Source organism: Periplaneta americana, chromosome 5, assembly GCF_040183065.1.
Source record: "Periplaneta americana isolate PAMFEO1 chromosome 5, P.americana_PAMFEO1_priV1, whole genome shotgun sequence".
NCBI classification, from domain to species: Eukaryota; Metazoa; Arthropoda; class Insecta; order Blattodea; family Blattidae; genus Periplaneta; species Periplaneta americana.
The window spans coordinates 191,197,911-191,210,181 of NC_091121.1; the positions used below are offsets into that span (position 1 = coordinate 191,197,911).

At 34.9% G+C, this 12,271-nt stretch overlaps 3 non-coding genes across 3 annotated transcripts; 2 read left to right on the top strand and 1 right to left on the bottom strand.

Moving 5' to 3' along the window:
* The first annotated feature begins 3,837 nt into the window (after window positions 1–3,837).
* On the top strand, window positions 3,838–3,909 carry TRNAM-CAU (transfer RNA methionine (anticodon CAU)). Its single transcript has one exon. It is a non-coding gene; the product is annotated as a tRNA-Met (tRNA).
* A 2,290-nt stretch (window positions 3,910–6,199) lies between these two features.
* On the bottom strand, window positions 6,200–6,271 carry TRNAM-CAU (transfer RNA methionine (anticodon CAU)). Its single transcript has one exon. It is a non-coding gene; the product is annotated as a tRNA-Met (tRNA).
* Window positions 6,272–10,290: 4,019 nt separating this feature from the next.
* TRNAM-CAU (transfer RNA methionine (anticodon CAU)) lies at window positions 10,291–10,362 on the top strand. The gene has a single exon. It is a non-coding gene; the product is annotated as a tRNA-Met (tRNA).
* The last annotated feature ends 1,909 nt before the right edge of the window (window positions 10,363–12,271 follow it).

Sequence of the window (12,271 nt, forward strand, 5' to 3'; positions counted from 1 at the left end):
CCGATACTACCCGATGTCCGATACTACCCGACTCTCTCCTAACATAGAGATATAGAGCTGCTTACCGGGCGGGATATGGAGCATCTCTAAGCATTTCAGTCCAAACATTTTTTTTGTGCACCAGAGATGTTACCGTCTCCCCCATCCTTCTCCACACTACGAATTCCTCTCCAGCTTTCAAAGCCGTTTACTATTCTATACCATACCTCTGGTGGTTGTCTGTCGTACTTCACAGATCTATGTAAGTCGCCATAGCTCTGTCACCGAAGAGATCCTTCGGTGCCTCTTTGCACGTCCAGAATGCGCCATCCATAACATCTACATGCCTTTGAACAAACCTCGAGGAACAATGTACCATGGCCAACAGTTGATTCGCTGTGATGCAGATATAGGATTTGCCGTATTGGCTTGCTTTTGGGAGGCCGAAATCGGGACGGATTCTTGCATCTAGACTTGCTTTGGTCCATCACAAATTCAACTCCTCTATCGCCGAGATTTGAACTCCGGTCTGAGGTTATCGTAAGCCAGCGCTATGTCGACTGAACTATCAAGGCCGCAAGGGTATGTGGTTATGGCATATGAACGGAAAGACATTAACTTATTTCCGATATATATTTTAATGACTAAAAAAGACTAGAAGATCTTCTAAATTTAGTTAATATTTTCATAAAAACGAACTATACTTTCTGTCCCTGTAATTGGCCGGCAATCTTCACATTAAGTTCTTATCTTGTAAATACCGTACATTGTTCAGCTTGTCATAGACAATAGTTTTCTTTGTATGGATGTTTACGTACATCCTGGCTGATTAACACTTTATCAATAGAATCTTGTCTTATCTAAATTTGTCTTCTGCATCATCACCTGCGATTAATCATGGATATTGGTTGACTTCGTCAATTGTGGTTCTTGCTAAAGTAGAAAAAGAAAGCAAATTCAGATTATAGCATGGATAATCAGTAAGTTACAAATTTAAATAGCGGCTTACATTTTTTAATTAGGTGCCTGAAGTTACTAATCACCGTTCGGTGGCACAGTCGATGTGCGTACAAGCGAAACAAAGAAGCGGCAGTTATTATGTGCACTTGCACGGATGTACCATTGCCGACTTGATCCGAGCATTGATGCATGCTTTGTCTCGAGCTGATACTAATGATGCATCCAAGACTCATCGTCTATGACTATCCGAGTAGCATATCGTCCCCTTCATCCTCTCTGCTCGAATCAAGCAGCCAAGATGTCACACATTTGCCTCCGTGACAATCTCCAATGGCAGATTTGACTCGCTGTTCCTCCTCTCTTCACAGAACGTCTGCACCCAATTGTATACAGCCTGACGTAATAGGCAATGCTCACCATACAGCATTTGTTTATGAATATACTTTCCTGCCAAAACTTCTTCCAACAAAATTTGCACAATGAAACGCTGTTTGACAATGGTTTACTCGTGCAGTGGTGTCGCTATCATGCAACTGTTATAAAACCAGAGCTAGAAAGTTGGTACCGAAACTGTTAAGTTGTGTGAGTTTAGACTATATCTCCATCAAATGAAAGTAGTAGCGCAGCGCTCAATGTCAATGAACCAGAACGACAAACATGTATAGCCGGTGGTAACCAAACTTGTGCTCCAATCGTCCACGGCCTTAGAACAAGAAAACAATATCAGACACGGCTCGTGGTTTCAAAATTGAGGAAGGCTCTAGGCTGAAATGGCAAATTTTCAAGGTCTCGAGTATGAGTATTTGTTTATTTATTTCTATTTGTTTATTCGTGTATTTCCGTAACTGGGAGTTTTTAACAATAAGTTGTTGTTATTATTATTATTATTATTATTTTATATATATATATAACGGGCACCTGACTTACCTTCATTCATTTGCTTGTAGACGAAATCGGCCCTTCTCTTTTTCGATATATTACACACAATTCATTGTTTTCAAATAAACACTCGCAAAAGGTTCTCACAATCACAAGTTCACAACCACATAAAATACTGATACGCAAGCCAAAACTAATTCGCACGTTAGAATTTCAGTTGTGTTGTTTTCCCTTCCCTGACGGAGATTTGAAAAACTTTCTCTTTATGGGATACTAGGGATACCAATTGTGTCAACGAATAACTCAACGACTCCTTCATCTTATCATCGCAATGTTATCCTAAAATGCCAATTAGGCCTATGACCTACCGTAAAATGAATGAGAGAGCAGACACGTAACCTCAAGAACGGAGTGTCAAACATTGTTTCTTTTCTCTTCTCCAGGAGAGATGTTTAAAACTCAGAGCTAGAAAATGTTGACAAAGACTCAAGGTGTAATCTCTATGCCTTAGCTGCCTACCCTTATTAGCCAGATCCACTAGGAAACGACCCCGTCCTGTTTCTATTGTGCTGAAGGGACCGTGAAAGGTTGAGCCTCTATTACTTATAACCTATCTCAAAAACATCTCTCGGTACCAACAATTCCATATATATTGACCGTTATTAACGAACGAGCCGAGTAAAATTTCGATGTTTCTCATCTATTGAATATCTTTATTCTACTATTAAACACAAACAAACGCCAAGATTTTTGTAGGAGATTTTTATAGGGGCGGCTCCGCCTAAAAGCCTTTAACTACGAGCCGCTACTGTGCGTTACATAAGAGCATTTATAGAAAATTAAATAAATAATATATAAAAAATAAAAATAACCTAAATACATCTGTCTTATTTAATGCAATGTGCTATCGTAACACATTTTAAAATATTTTTGCCTTAATGTTACATAGATTGGCAATTTTTGTGTACTTTTGAATAAGGACTTTAAAGTGGAGATTTTTAGTTTAGAGAACGAGATGCCAGCCTTTACCATAATCTCACACAAATCCAGTTAAAATTGTGATTGTTTATTTGAAATGGAATTACTTATTGGCATATCTTCTCTTTCGCTTGTCGATGCAAGTTTTCTATTTTCTGTGTGTTTTCTAGTGTTACAATGTCTCTGTATATAACACCGTTTGACATCCCGCATGTTTAAAAAACACAGTTTGCAAGAAATATATTCCCCATTCATTTCAAAACCATCTGTCGAGCATGGCAGGGTTCTATTCGATTTTGTCCACACCTGTGGAGTAACGGTCAGCGCGTCTGGCCGCGAAACCAGGTGGCCCGGGTTCGAATCCCGGTTGGGGCAAGTTACCTGGTTGAGGTTTTTTCTGGGGTTTTCCCTCAATGCAATATGAGCAAATGCTGGGTAACTTTCGGTGTTGGACCCCGGACTCATTTCACCGGCATTATCACCTTCATTTCATTCAGACGGTAAATAACCTAGATGTTGATACAGCGTCGTAAAATAACCCAATAAAATAAAAAAAAAATCTATTAGATTTTTGAGTAAGATACAGAACACAGACAAATCTATGTACGTGCTGCAGTGTGACAGGGATGATAAGATGGACTGAAAGTGTACCACACAAGCAACAAACCATAGCAGTGTAAGTGAGATGATAGAGCTTAAGGCGAACATTTATGTAACATTAGCGATGCGGAATACGCATGTAAAAAGGACGCATAACTCATGAAAGACATAAATGTTCCCTAGCCATAAATCGGTCCTCTTTATGTGAGCTTTCATTCCTCAAAGTGTGTCGGTGAGGTCCTGTTACACCCTGTGTATAAGTCGTACACCCATAGAAAACAGTGCCATGTGTTTCAAGACAGCTGCATATCAATGTACTGTATATGAAACTCGATTGTAAAATGCTGAACAATAGACTGCCCCAACTTGTGTGACTGGACTGAAAGTGCTACTTTATACGTACATGTGTAGCTTTGAAGCGAAATAATTGTTTCGGCAAGCAGCAGAGTGGCGCAGTGGAAGCGTGCTGGGCCCATAACCCAGAGGTCCGTGGATCGAAACCACGCTCTGCTAAATTTTATTTTAGTGAAATGATTATCATCTTTACTTTAATAGAACTTTTCTGAATTTCAGAACTGCATGCGGATTTTTGATGATTGCAAAAGACTTGAATTAAGTAAATTTTAAGTTACAATTTTCGTAATTTTCATCTTCGACGTCTTCCACCCTGCTCCTTTTTTCTTGCATTTCATTTCTCTCCTGTTGCTCTTTGGCATTCATTGAATTGAACAGAAAGAGGACAGTAGGCCTGTGCATTGAATAAATGAATGAACAAATAAATTAGCAAATAAAATAAATAAATAAATAAATAAATATAAATAAATAAATAAGTAAGTAAATAAATAAATATAAATAAATAAATAAATAAGTAAGTATGTAAGTAAGTAAGTAGATAAATAAATAAATAAATAAATAAATAAATAAATAAATAAATAAATAAATAAATAAATAAATAAATAAATAAATAAATAAATAAATAAATAAATAAATAAATAAATAAATAAATAAATAAATAAATAAATAAATAAATAAATAAATAAATAAATTCGGTCCTGCTGACCTTTCACATTTCTGAAATAAATAAATATGTAAGTGAATAAGTAAGTAAGAAAGTGAATAAAGAAAGCAAACCAGACTAAGAAACCAAACAAAAATTAATAAACAAATAAACAAACAGACAGACAAGCAAACGAGTGAAGGAAGGAATGAATATATGAATAAATGAAAGAATAATCGAATGAATAAAGGAATAAATAAATGAAAGAGTGAATGTATGAATGAATGAATTAATTAATTAATGAGTGAATGAATGGAAAAAAAATCACTAAATAAATAATTGAATAAAGGAAAAATGCACGGAAAAACTTCAACTACTTAGGTAACTTATTCCAGCTACGATTTGAACCCGGGCGGTCTTGTTCCATGATCAGACATTTTTAATATTTCGTAGTATAGATTTTTCAAGCGAATAAAATAGTTTTAATTTGGTTCTTATCAATTACGATTTAATGATACTGTATACCAACTTCAGGTGGCCGGGTAGCTCAGTTGGTAGAGCAGCTGGCCCTGAGGTTTACTTAGCCTCCTATAAAATTGAGTACCGGATCTTTCTCGGGGGTAAAAGGCGGTCAGAGCGTGGTGCCGACCACACCACCTCATTCTAGTGCCGAGGTCATGGAAAGCATGGGGCTCTACCTCCATGCCCCCCAAGTGCCTTCATGGCGTGTGACGGGGATACCTTTACCTTTTTACCTTCTTTATACCAAATTCAGCGGTTATCGTTGGCATTTATGACAAAGAAATTGCAGAAAAGATAAATCCAGGGATTTACAATTAAATTACCTGGCATTACCTCTGGGAAAAAAAAAACCAAGCAGGTAGCCCAATTAGCCCAACAGTGATTCAAATCCTCTCCCGAGTGTAAGACGAAGCACTAGTCCTGCTTTTGTTATTTTTAGATCATGCCATGGCCAAGAAGTTTAGAATCGAAGACATTTTATATATATAATTATATATATGTATATATAACAACAAGAAATTTTCTCATGAAATTTCGGCCAGTGTATGGGACCGTTGCCCACCCAGCATCGTGATGGACTTGGGGAGCTACGATAGGTAGCGAAATTCGGTTGCAAATACCAGCTATAACGGCTGGGGGGATTATCACACGATACCTCCATTCTGGTTGGGTGATCGTCCACCTCTGCTTCGGCATGTGAGCGTGAGGTCAGCAGCCGGATGGTCGGTCTAGGCCCTTCACGGGCTGCAGCGCCACGGATTAAAAAATATATAACAACACAATTTATTTATTTATTTATTTATTTATTTATTTATTTATTTATTTATTTATTTATTTATTTATTTATTTATTTATTTATTTATTTATTTATTTCACCAAGTACATATTTTTTATTTACTTATTTATTTATCTATAATTTATTTATTTCTCCAATTAATTAATTAATTTATTTATTTATCACTGAATATCAATTGCACTAGATCTATATGATCAAAAGCAAACAGCATCAAGACCAGCAGAATGACAAGTAGAAGAATGAGGCAGTAGAGGAGGTGAATAATAAAAAAATCGAGGAGGAGAACCAAAACAGGGAGGTGCTAAGTCGAGAAGTCATAAATGGATAGATAAGAAAGAAAATAACGAACAGGACTACATCACATTTAAATATAAAAAAATCCTTTGTAATCGGGATAACCATCTAGGAAATGTTTTTATTTTTCAGTAACATACTCATATCTGTGAAATCAACTGAAATGTCACTTAAAATCATTGCAATAAATTAATTAGCAGAGCGTGGTTTCGATCCACGGACCTCTGGGTTATGGGCCCAGCACGCTTCCACTGCGCCACTCTGCTTATGCACTATTAGGCTTCCAGTAAAGCGTTTCCTATTCCGGCAGTGTATTGTGCAATCGCGTTACATGTACTTTGAAATGCGCGCGCCTAGTTGACAAAATCATGGCGACTCGCTGTTTACATCACTAGCATGGAGCTCCCTTCCTGCGCTTTAAAACGTTCATTAACTTTTTACCAAGAAGAATACATTTCTGTAACAACTGAATAAACAAAAGAATGACCATGCTATAAATTGATAGTGATAACTCGAGCTGCAGAAATTATCGCGATGTATAACCACAGTCTACTATATACAGTCACGAAGCTTGAGTTTTGAGGGTGCTAGAAACAATAGACTGTGACGGTACTATTTTGCATTGCCTGTAATGAGGCGATATTAGCGATCCTAGTGGTGAGCAACTACCTAATGTTTGCATATTTACCAGTGGCGTAGCATGAAATTTTGAGCAGGGGAAGCTAACTCAAGTTGTCTTTCACGCAATATGAGAAAACGTATTACAAAAATACAGTCTTAAAATAAATAGTAGTCAATTTCAAGTCAGCAGTCGAAGATTGGTTGGAACATCGTAAGTAACACCAATAAGGCATGACCTCAAATGATACGTAATAAAATATGATTTCACGGTTTACACATATATCTTAACAAATAGACACGTACACGTATAACATTAGCTCACTTCCTGTCACACTTAGAGAAATCACAATATTAGTATCATTACGTAAGTATGCGTCTGTCTTTTGGTTGTGTCCTTCATTGACAGCAAGGGAGTCGGTCATTTGTTTTTTTAAATCACACTTCTGTTCGTAAGTCGGTCTTGATAATACAATTGTCCTAAAAAAATTCAAGTAAATTAGTGTCAGGAACTGTTATTTCGCTCATTATTTATTATATCAGCCACAATGCACACTAACACTTCAACTGAACACAACTGACGAAAAGGGATAACTCGGAAACTACTTATTTTAAATGTTAAAGCTAGCTTCTTTGCGAGCCTTGCGACTAGGGTAGCTTAGTTAGAAAGGGATGGAAAGTCTGCGGGGTGGATTACACAGAAGAAACCGGTCTGCTTGGAAGCTGGTGTGTGCAGGCTTCTTGTTTACTGCTGCATCACAAATAATCCTGGGCTGCCGCATCACAATATTTAACGCGTAAATATAAATTCTATTAAAATTAATAAATGATTTTCTCCATAAACTGCAGGTTTATTATGAAATTATTATTAACTGGGGAAGCTAAGCTTTTTAGCTTACATTGACGCTACGCCACTGATATTTACTACGTATTGAGCTTCGCGACTGTATATACTAGACTGTGGTATAAATGTGATTGGTTGGAATTCAAAATTTCTTGGTTGGAATTCAAAATTTCATTGCACTACATTGGCCAAAAATGGAATAACGTCATATAAACGAAATAGTCTTCATAATCTTACTCCTTTAATTTTAGTTACTTCCAATTTCAGAATGTGTTCGTATTCTGACTCCGTTTATTTTACTTGGATTTCTGTTTTAGAATCCTTTCATTTCAGGTTGTTTTCACATTCTGACCATTTCAATTTTATTTTAATTTCAATTTAGACTATTTTTATTTTACTTATTTTTTTTCACATCCTGATCTCATATTACATTTTAGTTATTATTCGCTTTTAGATTTTTATTTTATTTCAGATGATTTTCATATTGTGAATTATTTTCTTTTAATTAGTGTTCACTAATTTTATTTGAGGCTGTTTTTATATTCGAACCCTGTTATTTGCGATGGTATTCAATTTAGACTCCTTTTCTTTCTGACATGTCAGAGACTGTCGGACAATATCAAAATTAAAATTAAAATTAAAAAATAACATTCTAGTTCATGGAATTGTTTGTTGAACACCTGTTAGTTTGCCCAACTTGCCTTAACCCATGATATATATTAAATATTGTAACTATGCTGTTGTGAAATTGACAATTAATATGTAATTTATTATTATTATTATTATTATTATTATTATTATTATTATTATTATTATCATTGCTATCTCTGTTTCCTTTCTTTTTTCTTGTATTAGCTCGATGAGAGCTCTATAGTGTTCTCTCGACTCTGTTGACCCTCTATAGGGCTTTAACTTAATTTGTATTATTTTCATCAGTGTTTGTATTTCTTTTTTGTATTTGTAAGTGCTATCTGGTAGGATGGAAGAGAAGGCCTTATGGCCTTAATCCTGTCAGATTAAATAAATAAATAAATAAATAAATATATATATAAATAAAATTATAAATTGAACTCATGAGTCAATTAAATTTCAGTTTTATACTACTTTTGTTTCAGATTGTTTTGATATTCTGATTCTGTGTATCATAGATGGCCAGCTTTTTTGGGTTTGAGGACTACTTTTCATTTCAGAAATTACTTGCGGTCTATTAATAAACTAATGACATGGACAAATATAGTATAAAATATAACACCATAAAACCAATAGCATGAAATTGACATGACGTACATAATTATTCCTAAAAACATAATTATTGCCACTTCTTTTAGACTTTCTAAAAAAATTCACATATTATCTGGCATATGACACTGCAGCCCATCAAAATAGACATGCCTACAAATAGTTATTTATCGTTTACCGGTACTGGTATTTATTTTTTGAATTAACATTTCACCTGTGGCCAGTCCATGAAAATGTTACCATTAGTCTTTGATTCAGTATTGATTATATTATTAACTAGCCGTACCCGTGCGCTCCGCTGCACCTGTTAGAAATAAATATAAAGTAAATTACATTATTAATATAGGACGTTTGATCTAGGGAACATTCGTGTTTGATAGAAGGATAAATCGTTTAATATGTTACTTAATTTAAATTGTATTTAAATTATTAAAATGCGGTCATTTTGGTCCAGAGAGCAATCATTTGGTGCAATGACAATTCCTTTAACATGTTTTTTAATTGTTATTACATGCAACCATAGTTTAATGAAGATTGACATATCATTTAGTTTTAATGTGTATACTTTATATTACTTGCTATATGTTTCAGAAGTTAATGTAATAACATTGTAGAATTATGTCCATCTGGAGAAACTACACTTTCCAATGGTGAATTAATAATTAAACAACTAATTAGCTTCCTATATTACTTCATACAAACACAGAAACATTCTCTTAGGCAATGTTTAATAGCTTTCGATTGTTGTTGTCCAAGGCCCCTTATAGACGAAGTCATTTGTTTTTATTTCAGTACAGCGCCTTAGATGGCGTTGTTATTGGAATTTTAAAACTCATTTATCTCATTAAATATCAGTCCTATCAAACTTTTGTATACAATAAAACTTATCGGAAATTCTTTTTAAAGAAACTTTTGTTATGTAATATTTTTCATGAAAATCAATAATAAGCGAGATATTTCGATTTATTTAATTCAGGCCCCCTTATAATCCCCCTTTTAAGTAAAGTATTTTGAACGCCATATAGCCTAAAATCTAAGTTACAACGAACTTAATTTATATTCCAATTTTCATATAAATCGGTTCAGCTATTATCGCGTGAAAAGGTAACAAACATCCAGACAGACAGACAGACATACAGACAGACAGACATACAAACAAAAATAAATAAAAAAAGCGATTTTCGGTTTCAGGATGATTAATTATACATGTTAACACCAATTATTTTTGGAAAATCGAAAATTACCAGACAAATTTTGGCTACAGATTTATTATTAGTATAAATTAATTTGTCGCACATTTGTGCTACACTATTAATCTTGATAATTTTGACTAAGCATTACTATCCATTTTTGGAAATAATACAGAGAAATCTAAATTTGTTTTATGCCGTCAGTCCCGTAACGACGGATGGTCGATCTTCCAGGTACTACTAAGTATGTGCAGCTGATTGGTTACCGTGTGATGTAAACAGCAAATCGCAATGATTTTGTCAAATGGACGCACCCATTCCAAAGTACATGTAGCTGGATTGCACAATACACGGCCGAGAAAGGAATCCCATATTGCAAAGCTAATTTTCTATCAGCAGAGTGGCGCAGTGGAAGCGTGCTGGGCCCATAACCCAGAGGTCCGTGGATCGAAACCACGCTCTGCTAATTTATTGCAATGATTTTAAGTGACATTTCAGCTGATTTCACAGAAATGTGAGTATGCTCATGATAATTCAAAGTGGAAACATTTCCTAGATGATTATCCCGAATACAAGGCATTTCTTTAAATTTCATGCAATCCTGTTCATTCTTCTCTTTCCTACCCATACATTTCCTCCTTATCGACTGAGCATCTCCTTCTTTTGGTTATATTCCTCAACTTTTTATTGTTCACCTCCTCTACTGCCTCATTCTTCTAGTTGTAGGCCAAATTCTGCTGGTCTTGTTGCTTGATGTTGTTGACATAGGCCAGTGATGTCAAAGCAAGCGCATTTTTCTGACCTTCGTCGTGCGCGGGCAGCAAGCGCTAAGTATGAAAAGAGGAAGGGTTGTGTATATGAATAAACAGCCTGTTGGATTAAGAAAACAGTGGTGCACAAACTTCAAACGAAACGTAAAATTTTATGTCGTTATTTTTATATGGCTTCTTTCTGTTTAATATTATCTATATTGTCTGTAAAACAAAAGTACTAACACTGATTTCTTAATATTGCACTTGTGTTTTAAATATTAATAACATAACAGAGAGTTAAGAAGGAATATTCACTTAAATTCCATAGTAGTATAATTTTATACTGTATTAAGTGGATGAAACACATCATTCATAAAGAAAGTGATATTCCAAAGAAAGAGATTGAGTATGACATGATAAGTTGGAATTTATATTGATTGTATCTTTAGCCTTACAAAAGTAATCAATAAACTAATCAAAACAATATTACAGTACAAAGCAAAGTTACCTAGGTACTGTATCTGTTTTAAGTGTAACTAATATTACATAACAAAACTCTTATCGCATTATGCTTTTAAGGTGATATTGGTGAGCAACTTCCTATCATCAGAATATTAAATTATTTTCTCGAAATGTGCTGAAGCTATAGAGCTGACATTTTTACAACACATGGGCACGTATCTTTTGCTTATGATGTAACAGTAGTTGCTTTGTTAATACATTTCCTTACAAACAATTTCCATGCGAATATTTTCAAAATTTTCAATACACTATCTTCAGTAATACGTAGGGACGGTATATTAGATTTACGAAAACATCCAGTAAGGCTACTAAATAAATAGGCCTATACCTGAAAATTTCACTTTTCTATACGAAAAGTAGAGAAAATATTTCTTTTGAATAAAAAAAATCAAACTTGTGAAAAATGAGCATTAAAATTAAAACTTACATTCTTATAATGCACTTATACTTCTCAGGCAAATCTAAAAATTAACATGGATACAGTTTTAATGAGTTCTCTTCCCTTTATCTATTGAATCAGTGCTGGCCATCCCTGAACATAGCTTGACCAAGCGGCATATACCACCTCTTTCGTCTGTCTATTTCCTTTCCGCTGTAAAGCGCTCAGGCTCTCCTGGGCTCTAAAGCGCGCGCTTGTTCCTGTGGGCATCAATTGACATGCCTGACATAGACCTAGTGATAAATATACAAACAAATTAGTGAATTAAAATATAAAATAGACTCGAAATAACGATGGGATGGAAAGGTAAAGCTGTAGTACGCCTAACTGCGACCAGGAGGTTGGAGATTTTAAACTAAATCATCTGCTGGATCTTCAGGTAGAACAAGTCAGCAAGAACAAGGTATGTGTTTTCAAGAAGCATAGAAAGCATCGTAACCGTGGACTGAATATAAATAATATAACGAAGAGTTGGCAAGCCTGGCAATGGAAGAAAGCATTACAAACTACAGTACCAACACTTGCAACTTCTTCGGATAAACTCCAGAACATGGATTGCACCCTTTCCCACTTACTTCAAAATTCCAACCTTGTGCACACAAAATAAATTATTGGCACTGAAAAGTGCCTTTTCGTAAATATAATGCGTGGTAAGAATAAAC